At 36.2% G+C, this 8,788-nt stretch overlaps 1 non-coding gene across 1 annotated transcript; it reads right to left on the minus strand.

Annotated features, from left to right (window-relative positions):
• Positions 1–6,509: 6,509 nt before the first annotated feature.
• On the minus strand, positions 6,510–6,583 carry TRNAM-CAU (transfer RNA methionine (anticodon CAU)). Its single transcript has one exon. It is a non-coding gene; the product is annotated as a tRNA-Met (tRNA).
• Positions 6,584–8,788: the final 2,205 nt, after the last annotated feature.

Consider the following 8,788-nt stretch of genomic DNA (forward strand, 5'->3'; position numbering starts at 1 on the left):
AAAAGTGCTAAACCCACCTATCCTTCCTATCAAAAATAGGAATCGGGATTGCACAGATAGCTTCAACCTCCCTGGCAGAAAAAAGAGTGTTTAGTGTCTGCAAATTCCAACTCCTCTCCACCCAAAGATCACGCACTGGAACAGTCTCCTCATTTTCAATTATACGTTCTGGCAGCAATTTAAAGTTTGGGAGACTAGGTATCCACGGGCCACTTCTTATGTCAATCGGGGCACCATCACCAATCAACTTCCTTGCACCCAACTCAATCACATCTCTAGCACCAAGGATTGAGCGCCAAGTATAGCTCATATTTGGAACATTTTTTTGCCTCGAGGAAAGATGACTTGGGGAAATATTTTCCTTTAAGCACTTTTGTCATCAAGGAGTCCTCATTAGTCATAATTCTCCAAGCTTGCTTGGCCAAGAGAGCTCTATTAAAATTCCTCATATTTCGAAACCCAAGACCTCCATGAGACTTAGGAGCATACAATTTTTCCCACGCCACCCAACTCATTCTCCTTTCATCCTTCTTTTGTCCCCCAAAAAAATTCCTACATAATTTTTCAATCTCATCAAGGATACTCACCGGAAGCAAAAAACATTGCATAGCATAAGTGGGAATAGCTTGAGAAATAGACTTAATAAGAACTTCACGGCCAGCTTGAGACAAAAAATTTTCCATCCAACCTTTCCATTTTTTCCAGACTCGATCTTGAATAATTTGGAAAATCTGTTTCTTAGAACCCCCAATGTAGGTCGGAAGCCCAAGATATTTGTCATGCCCATCGACAGCCTTAAAAGATTTTAATCTGAAGAATATTTTTCCGTTCCTGCTCAATATTTCGGCTAAATGACACCTCATATTTTTCCATGTTCAGTTTCTGACCAGAAGCTACTTCATAGGTAGAAAGAATTTCCAGCACATTCTCCACTTCCTCCTCATTCGCACGCACAAATAGGAGACTATCATCCGCAAAAAATAGATGAGAGATAGGATCGACATTCGTACCAATTTTTATCCCATGAATAAGACTTTTACTTTCAGCATCTCTCAAAAGGGCCGACAAGCCTTCAGCACACATAATAAAAAGGAAAGGGGAGAGAGGATCCCCCCTGTCGAAGACCCCTACTAGGCTTAAAAATCCTTGACGGCTGACCATTTACAAACACATCAAAAGAGGCAGAGCTGACACATTTCATCAACATGTTCACAAAAATAGTCGGTAAACCCAACTTAAGCATCATATTCTACAAAAAACCCCATTCAACTCTATCATAAGCCTTGCTCATGTCAAGTTAAGACCCAAGTAGCCCTTTTTCCCAGTTTTCTTCTTCCGAAGGTAGTGAAAACACTCATAGGCAACCAAAATATTATCTGTGATCAACCTTCCCGGAACAAAGCCACTCTGCGACTCATGAATAATAAAGGGAAGGACCTTTTTCAGCCTATTTGCCAAAACCTTTGTAACAATTTTATACAAAATATTACAAAGACTTATAGGTCTATAATCAACAAGAGACTCACAAATTTTCTTTTATGGAATTAGGACAGTATGAGTCTGATTAATAGAACCTATATCACCATCATTATTCAAAATATCCAAGACTTTCTCAATCACATCATTTCCTACCACATCCCAAAATTTCTGAAAAAATATTGCAGACATACCATCAGGGCCCGGGGCCTTAGTTGGATGCATTTGAAACAAGGCAGTACGGACTTCCTCCGCAATAAAAGGGGCAGCAAGTGAGCAATGTTGACTCTCTGTAACCTTTGACTCCACTTTCTCGATCACAGCCTCCATGTCAGTGAGGGAACTAGTGGCAAAAAGCTCCTCAAAATAAGACACCAAGACTTCAGTAATCTCTTCTTCATCACTATATTCTGTGCCCGCCTCATTCTTAATGGAGTTAATGTTATTTCTTGCTGCTCGTTGCTTCGCTTTTGTGTGAAAAAAAGTCGTGTTTTTGTCACCATTTTTCAACCAATCTTGTCGGCTCCTTTGTCTCCAATAAGCTTCTTCCCTACTCTCTGATTCATCCATATGGTCATCGAGGGCCCTCATTTGAGCAATGATATCATCAGATTGGTATTCACTCATCAAGCATTTCATGTGAGCTCTACAATCAGCCATCTCTTTTGCAAAGTCACCAAATTTTTCTTTACTCCACTTACCAAGCCGGTTAGAAGTGCAAGCAATTTTCGATACAATGTCACCACCTGCCTCCCAAGCATTAGCAATAATTTCTGCACAATTCTCGTCTCTAAGCCACATCTCTTCAAAACGATACATCTTTTTTTCTTTTTTTTCTTCGGAATATTTATCGCCTCTTCTATGCACAAAAGAATCAGGAGATGGTCAGACCTTCTCTTCGAGAGATGAGTAACAAACGACCCCGGGAACAATTCCTTCCATGCTTGATTTGCCAAAAACCTATCCAACCTCTCCTGTATATTATGCTTTCCCCCCCCCCCATTATTTGTCCACATAAAATCGTGCCCAAGATATCCCATGTCAAGAAACTGACAATGATCCACCGCCCTTCTAAAGATGTCTGCCTCTTCCACTCTAAAGTTCCCTCCTCCTTGCTTCTCACTTGACATTAACATGAGATTAAAATCTCCCCCACAAAGCCATGGTAAATCATAAGAATCTGCCATGCCCTCCAAAAGAAGGACAGTTTTATATTTCTAATCCTCTTCGGGAAAACCATATACACCCGTGAAACGCCACCCCCCCTCTATCAAGCAATCAACAATAACATCAATATGATTATGAGAATATGACATTACATCAATATCCACCTCATCCTTCCATAACAACATTAGACCCCACTTCTTTTTCTCCCCTCACCCTCACATTCTACTACAAAGGCACTCGGGAAATTTAATTTATTTTTTATTTTTTCATCTTCATGTTTTTTCAAACGGGTTTCCGAAAGGAAAACCAAACGGGGGCTTTCAAGAAACACTACACGTTTCAAGGCATTCACTGCAAAGATGCTCCCCAAACTTCTACAGCTCCACGAGAGGATGTAGCTCATTGATCACCAAGAGCCCATTGTGTGGGGCCCGCCACATATTCAGTTGAGAGGTCTAGAGCTCTACGTTTATTACCATCAGCACTATCAATCATCATCGAGGTATCATCCAAATTATCCGCCTCTGCACCCTTTCTTTTCTTTCCTGTATGTTTCTCATCACTAGTCAGGCCTCGGTTTTTATCTTTATGATACCTTTTCCAACTTTTCTTACTCCCTTCCCCATCAATGCTACTTGTTTTTATTGCCCCATTATTCTGTTCCTGATTTCCTTCTGTCACCACGCCACTACCAAATAAGAAAATCTCATTGCTAGTGTTGTCTTCCCCATTATTCTGTTGCAGCATAGGGCTCGTCACATCCTTGTTGGTCACAATAGGATCATCCTCATTGTGCATAGGTTTTGGTTCATCAACATATTTTGTAGCATCAATCTCCACTCTTCCCAATTTTCTGACCATCTCCATCACCTCCACTCTACTAACACCTCCCTCTAAAGTCTATTTTAGTTTTGTTATGAAAAGGGTTTTAGAAGAGGTTCCTTTCTCACTACTTCCTCCCTCACTCTTACTCTCCAAGTTTGTTTTCCAAGGTGAGGCCTTTAGCCACACCCCATATGAAGTAACTTATCCTCCATCACTCTTATTCTCATCATAGTCTTTCATACACTAGTAGAAAAACAGTAAAGGGCACCCCTATATTTCCACCGGTTCAAGGCAAACCGGTGGCAAAAAGGCTAAGATTGAAGCAGCTGTTAACCGGGCTAGACATATGGCACCGGTTCAATTTTGAACCAGTGCCAAAAGATGTTAAAAAAAAAATACCGGTTCATCACATAACCCTAAATAGCTGATTATCACTCCGCATCTTTCATTCCCTCTGATCTCCTTCTCTCTCCTCTCTCCCTTCTCTCTCCTCCTCTCCCTTTTCTCTCCTCTCATCTCCCTTATTGATCTTCATCTCCCATATTCAATCTCCTCTCTCTCTTCAATCTTCTTTCATCTCCTCTCCTTAGCTTCTTCGATCTCCTCTCTTTCTTCGATCTTCACCACCACAAATTCGACCACCGCCACAAAGCCCACCACCGCCACATCACCACTGCCGCAAAGCCGCCACCACCACCACAAAGGTCGACCACCGCCACAAAGCCCACCAACATCAACATCAACAACAATTTCTGGGTATAATCCTTCGAGGTTAGGGTTTATTTTTTGGGTTTAATTCGATGTTAATCGAGTTTGTTGGATTTAAATTTGGGTTTGATTTTGGATTTAAATCGATTTTTCTGGGTTTATTTAATTGATTATTGGATTTTAATTTGAGTTTTGTCAATTTTTCTGGGTATAATTATCCGAATTTAATCGGTTTTGTATTTTAATTCGATTTTTCTCGTTTTTTCTGGGTTTAATTAATCGATTTTTCTGGGTACATGCATGTGTCTTTTGGGGTTTTTTTTTATTATTATTTTTGAGTTTTCTGGGTGTTTTTAAAAAAGAAAATTCGGGGATTTTGTATTTTTTTTCAATTTTTCTTATAATTTTGAGTTTCTGGGTTTTTTTTATTTTTATTTTTTTATTTTCAGTTCGTGAGTATTTTTGGGGTTTTTTCTTTTTTTTTTTTGGGGGGGGGGGGGTTTGGGTTTATTTTCTTGCTTTTAATTTCGTGATTTCTGGGTTTAATTTTCGTAATTTTAGTTTATTGTGAGTTTTTTATTAATCCGGTGTTTTAATTGATGCAGATGAAGAATCAAAGTGTTGATTTTGGAATTTTGATTTCAATGTTGTAATTTTTTTTTTTTCGTTCGATGTGTAATTTTTTTTTCTTCGATGTTGTAATTTTTTTTTTGGATTTTGATGTTGTAATTTATTTTATTTTTTTGTATTGTAAAATAACAATTTAATCATCAATATATTTCTGATTATATTTCGTATTCAAGCTTGTTATATGTTTCTGATTATATTTTGATCAATATATCTCTGATTGTATGTGTGGATAAAGCAAAATAAAAAAAAAATAATAAAAAAAACATGAATTGGCACCGGTTTCCAATTAACTTTAATTCCCAACAAAAAAAAAATAATAGTTATGGCACCGGTTTGAACCGGTGGCAAAAGGGGGGGGGGGTCATTGGCACCCCCCACATTGACACCGGTTCAAACCGGTGCCTTAGGCCGGGTTTGAACCGGTGCCATTTGCTATTTTTCTACTAGTGATACCATGCCCCATTCTCCCACAACAAAAGTAAAATAATGGATGTCGTTCATATTTCACCTCAAAGCACTCTTCTATACCACCTCTCATCTTCAATCTAATGTCCTTTACAAGGGGCTTGCGGACGTCAACGAGAACACGGATGCGAATTGACTTATCAATTCCCATTCTTGCAGAAGAATCCATTTTAACAAAAACACCAATTTTGTTGCCAATTTTCTCCACATTACTCATATTAAATCTACCCTTAAGAGGTAAATTATAGACCCTAATCCACATCGGCAGATGAACGAGTTGAATGTCCGAGGGTTTGATTGAGTTTGCGGTTTCCCCAAAGAAGAAGGGCATGTTTGTCAAAATGCCAAGGTTGTTCATCGATGACTCTTTGTTTATCTTTCCAATGCTGAAATTGGAACATAAACATATTTTTTCCAATGTTACTTATCTCCACTCTATGCTTCGGTTGCCAAACCCCTTTCATGGTCGCAATAAACGCATTGTTATTGATATTACGATTTGTCTAGATTTTCCCAACTAGAGCCAATTCAATTCAGGCATCATCATCTTCTCCTCCATCAATCTCCTATTCGATTGCTTCCTCCAAAACATCTTCATTTTCCCCAATTAAGGGTTTGTCCCCATGATCAACATTCTGCCCAACCACTATTGTGCTATTGTCTTCCGCCATTAAAAGAGAGAAAAAGAAATTTGAAAAAAAATCCAGAAATTAGTCCACAACTCGATAGAGAATCGAGATTGAGCCTTGAAAATCAAAGGAAACCCTAGCAAGAGAACTACGGGCTTATTTGGCATCATTTTTGGTTTTTAGTTTTCTGTTTTTTTGAAAACCAAAACCAAAAACAGGAAACAACAAAAATGTGTTTCCACTTTTCTGTTGTCAGTTTTCAAAATAATCATGTTTTTAATAAGTTTAAATAATTTTTGATTCATTTTGGGACATATATCACATACTTTTAAAAAACAAAAAACCTAAAAACAGAAAACCGCAGCAATGCCAAGCGAACCCTATTCCATCCATAAATCGATTTTCTTCCCTATGAGTTCGAGTTTCAATAAGAATGCTAGTTCTTACTGTTCATATGTTATGATGAGTTCGAGTTTCAATAAGAATGCTAGTTCACCCTGTTCATATGTTATGATATGAATATACCACACCAATTCCTTATGTATGGATGATGAGATTCCATTGATACAGAGCCAATTCCAATAAACTTATTGGAGGGTCCCATTGGCGTGCATCCAGTAGGAATTGAACCTACGAATTCGCCAATTATGAGTTGGGCGCTTTAACCATTCAGCCATGGATGCTTAGCGGGGATCCTCGTACATGGTGAATAACCAAATTCCAATTGAAATGAAATCTTTAGGATAAATTAATGCAATTTACCCTCCCAAGGAAAACCTAGAGGGAACTCCTTCCGTATAAAAAATTATTACTTTTAGATTAAAATATCACCTTGATGATATATTTCAGTGTTATTGGAAGTAAACCATATTTTAGAATAAGACGTATTAAATTGTTTAGAACGTGTTTGATTGAACTAAAATAACTTAAGTATGAGTGATATGATACTTTCGCAATTTTTTTTATAAAAATAATATTTAATTATTAGCATTTATACAAATAGCTGAATGGATTTTATATGACCCACCTTTCTTGTCATCGCATTTTACACCATGTTTATTTTCAATTACTACGACATCTCTTGGCAACCGAACTCGGAACGAGCTGCATGCCTGCATCGACTCCGGCGCCGGTGCGAGCACCAAAACCACCTCGCATAAATTTAAATGACATTGCAATGCACTCTCTTTATAAACGCATTTACAATTGGATCTATAATAGTGGTTGGGATCTAATAAGTCAATCTTTGCTACACTACGTCATACTTGCACAGTTATCGTCGGTTCTTGGAAATTTTCTTCCTTTTCTGTGTTCACTTGTATGTTCTCTAGACAATTTTGGACTGGTTGAATAGCAAATTTTCTATGATCAGTTAGGATAATCTGCAATGACTCGTTAGAAAGATATTCATCATAATTGGTAATTCATTTGATAATTTACTATTCTTTCTTAATTTGCAGGTGTCACATTATCATTATCCTTAGGTACGTTTCTTGATGATGAAATTAAAGGTGAAATCTCGAATTTTTATTAGAAATTCTACGTATTAATTTAATATTTTATCATCGTTTTAGACATACATAATCTTCCTTGATTATTTTGTCGAACCTTTGAAATTTATATTTTTTTTTTGTTTTTTTTTTGTTTTTTTTAATATGTATTTGTTGTGAAAAATAGTAGTTTTGGTTGCATTTAAAACCCAATAATGGTAAAAACCACAAGATTAGTATTCCAAAACTTTCACTATCATTTAATAGTAGGATTACAATATGACTTTACCCAAATTGGATGAATAACAAAATTTTCTCTCAAAGTACAATTGTGGAACACTCACTAACTTTAGATTAATAAAGATGATCTCAAACTCCTCATTTTAATCTAAGAGAGGTTTTCCTCTCAATGCTTGTTGTGGAATGACTTGTATATCAAGCTCCTCTAAGGTTCTCTTATTTATAGATGTCCAAAGCTAATCAAGAATCTTCCACACTAATGTAGAGAATTACAATCAATCATCAATCAATAACATAATACTAAAATAGACACCAGGAATGACACGTGTCAATTTTTGGTTTTGTTTTTTCCCTCCAAAACCGCACCTCCATTTTTAACAAAAACTATTTTATATTTGGAAAATTTGTATAATACAACTATTATAATATTATTCCAAATCTCATATATAATCTTTTTATAAAATGTATTTTATGTTCTTAATTTTTTCATATACATTTACCTAAAATATTATTCTAACTCTTTTAATTACTGAAAAGTGTGCCACTAGCGAAATAAGCCCTAGAAAGATAAGAAGTTTTAAAAAAGTTCTCCTTAGTTTTAAAAAAGTTCCATCCCAATGTAATCTCATAAGTTCAATAATGCACTAGGCAATCCTAATGTACTAGATACCCCTTGGCCCTTGCAATCGACCATTTGAAGTTTTATTTTAGATCATTGTCAATTTTGTTCATAATCAATTAAATTGATGTTTTATGTCAGTAGAATTTCTAAAACTTTGAAATGGATGATAAGTGTGAGCCGATGGTCATGGTAGTTTGGGAAGAAGCAAAGGGAAAATCAGAGGTTTTTAAGAGGTCACTTGAGGGGCAATGTCTGAAAATTAGGTCAACAATCAAATTTTTTGTTCAAAAATCCAAATTCCCAAATTTTTATTATATTTACTTTCAAGATCTTAATTTTTTATTATTGTTTTTTTGTTTTTTTTTTTAAATTTTAAAGAACATTTACATTCCTCACAAAAGACCATTCTAACAAGTTTTCCACATAAAGTACTCATAAAATACCAATGTATAAGAACATAACTCATTTATATTCATGTATGCAACATTGATCGATTGAGGTAGATAAACCAGATAAAACAAGACAAAACCCTCTCG

The sequence above is a fragment of the Chenopodium album genome, chromosome 2 (assembly GCF_948465745.1).
Source record: "Chenopodium album chromosome 2, dcCheAlbu1.1, whole genome shotgun sequence".
Classification (NCBI taxonomy): Eukaryota; Viridiplantae; Streptophyta; class Magnoliopsida; order Caryophyllales; family Amaranthaceae; genus Chenopodium; species Chenopodium album.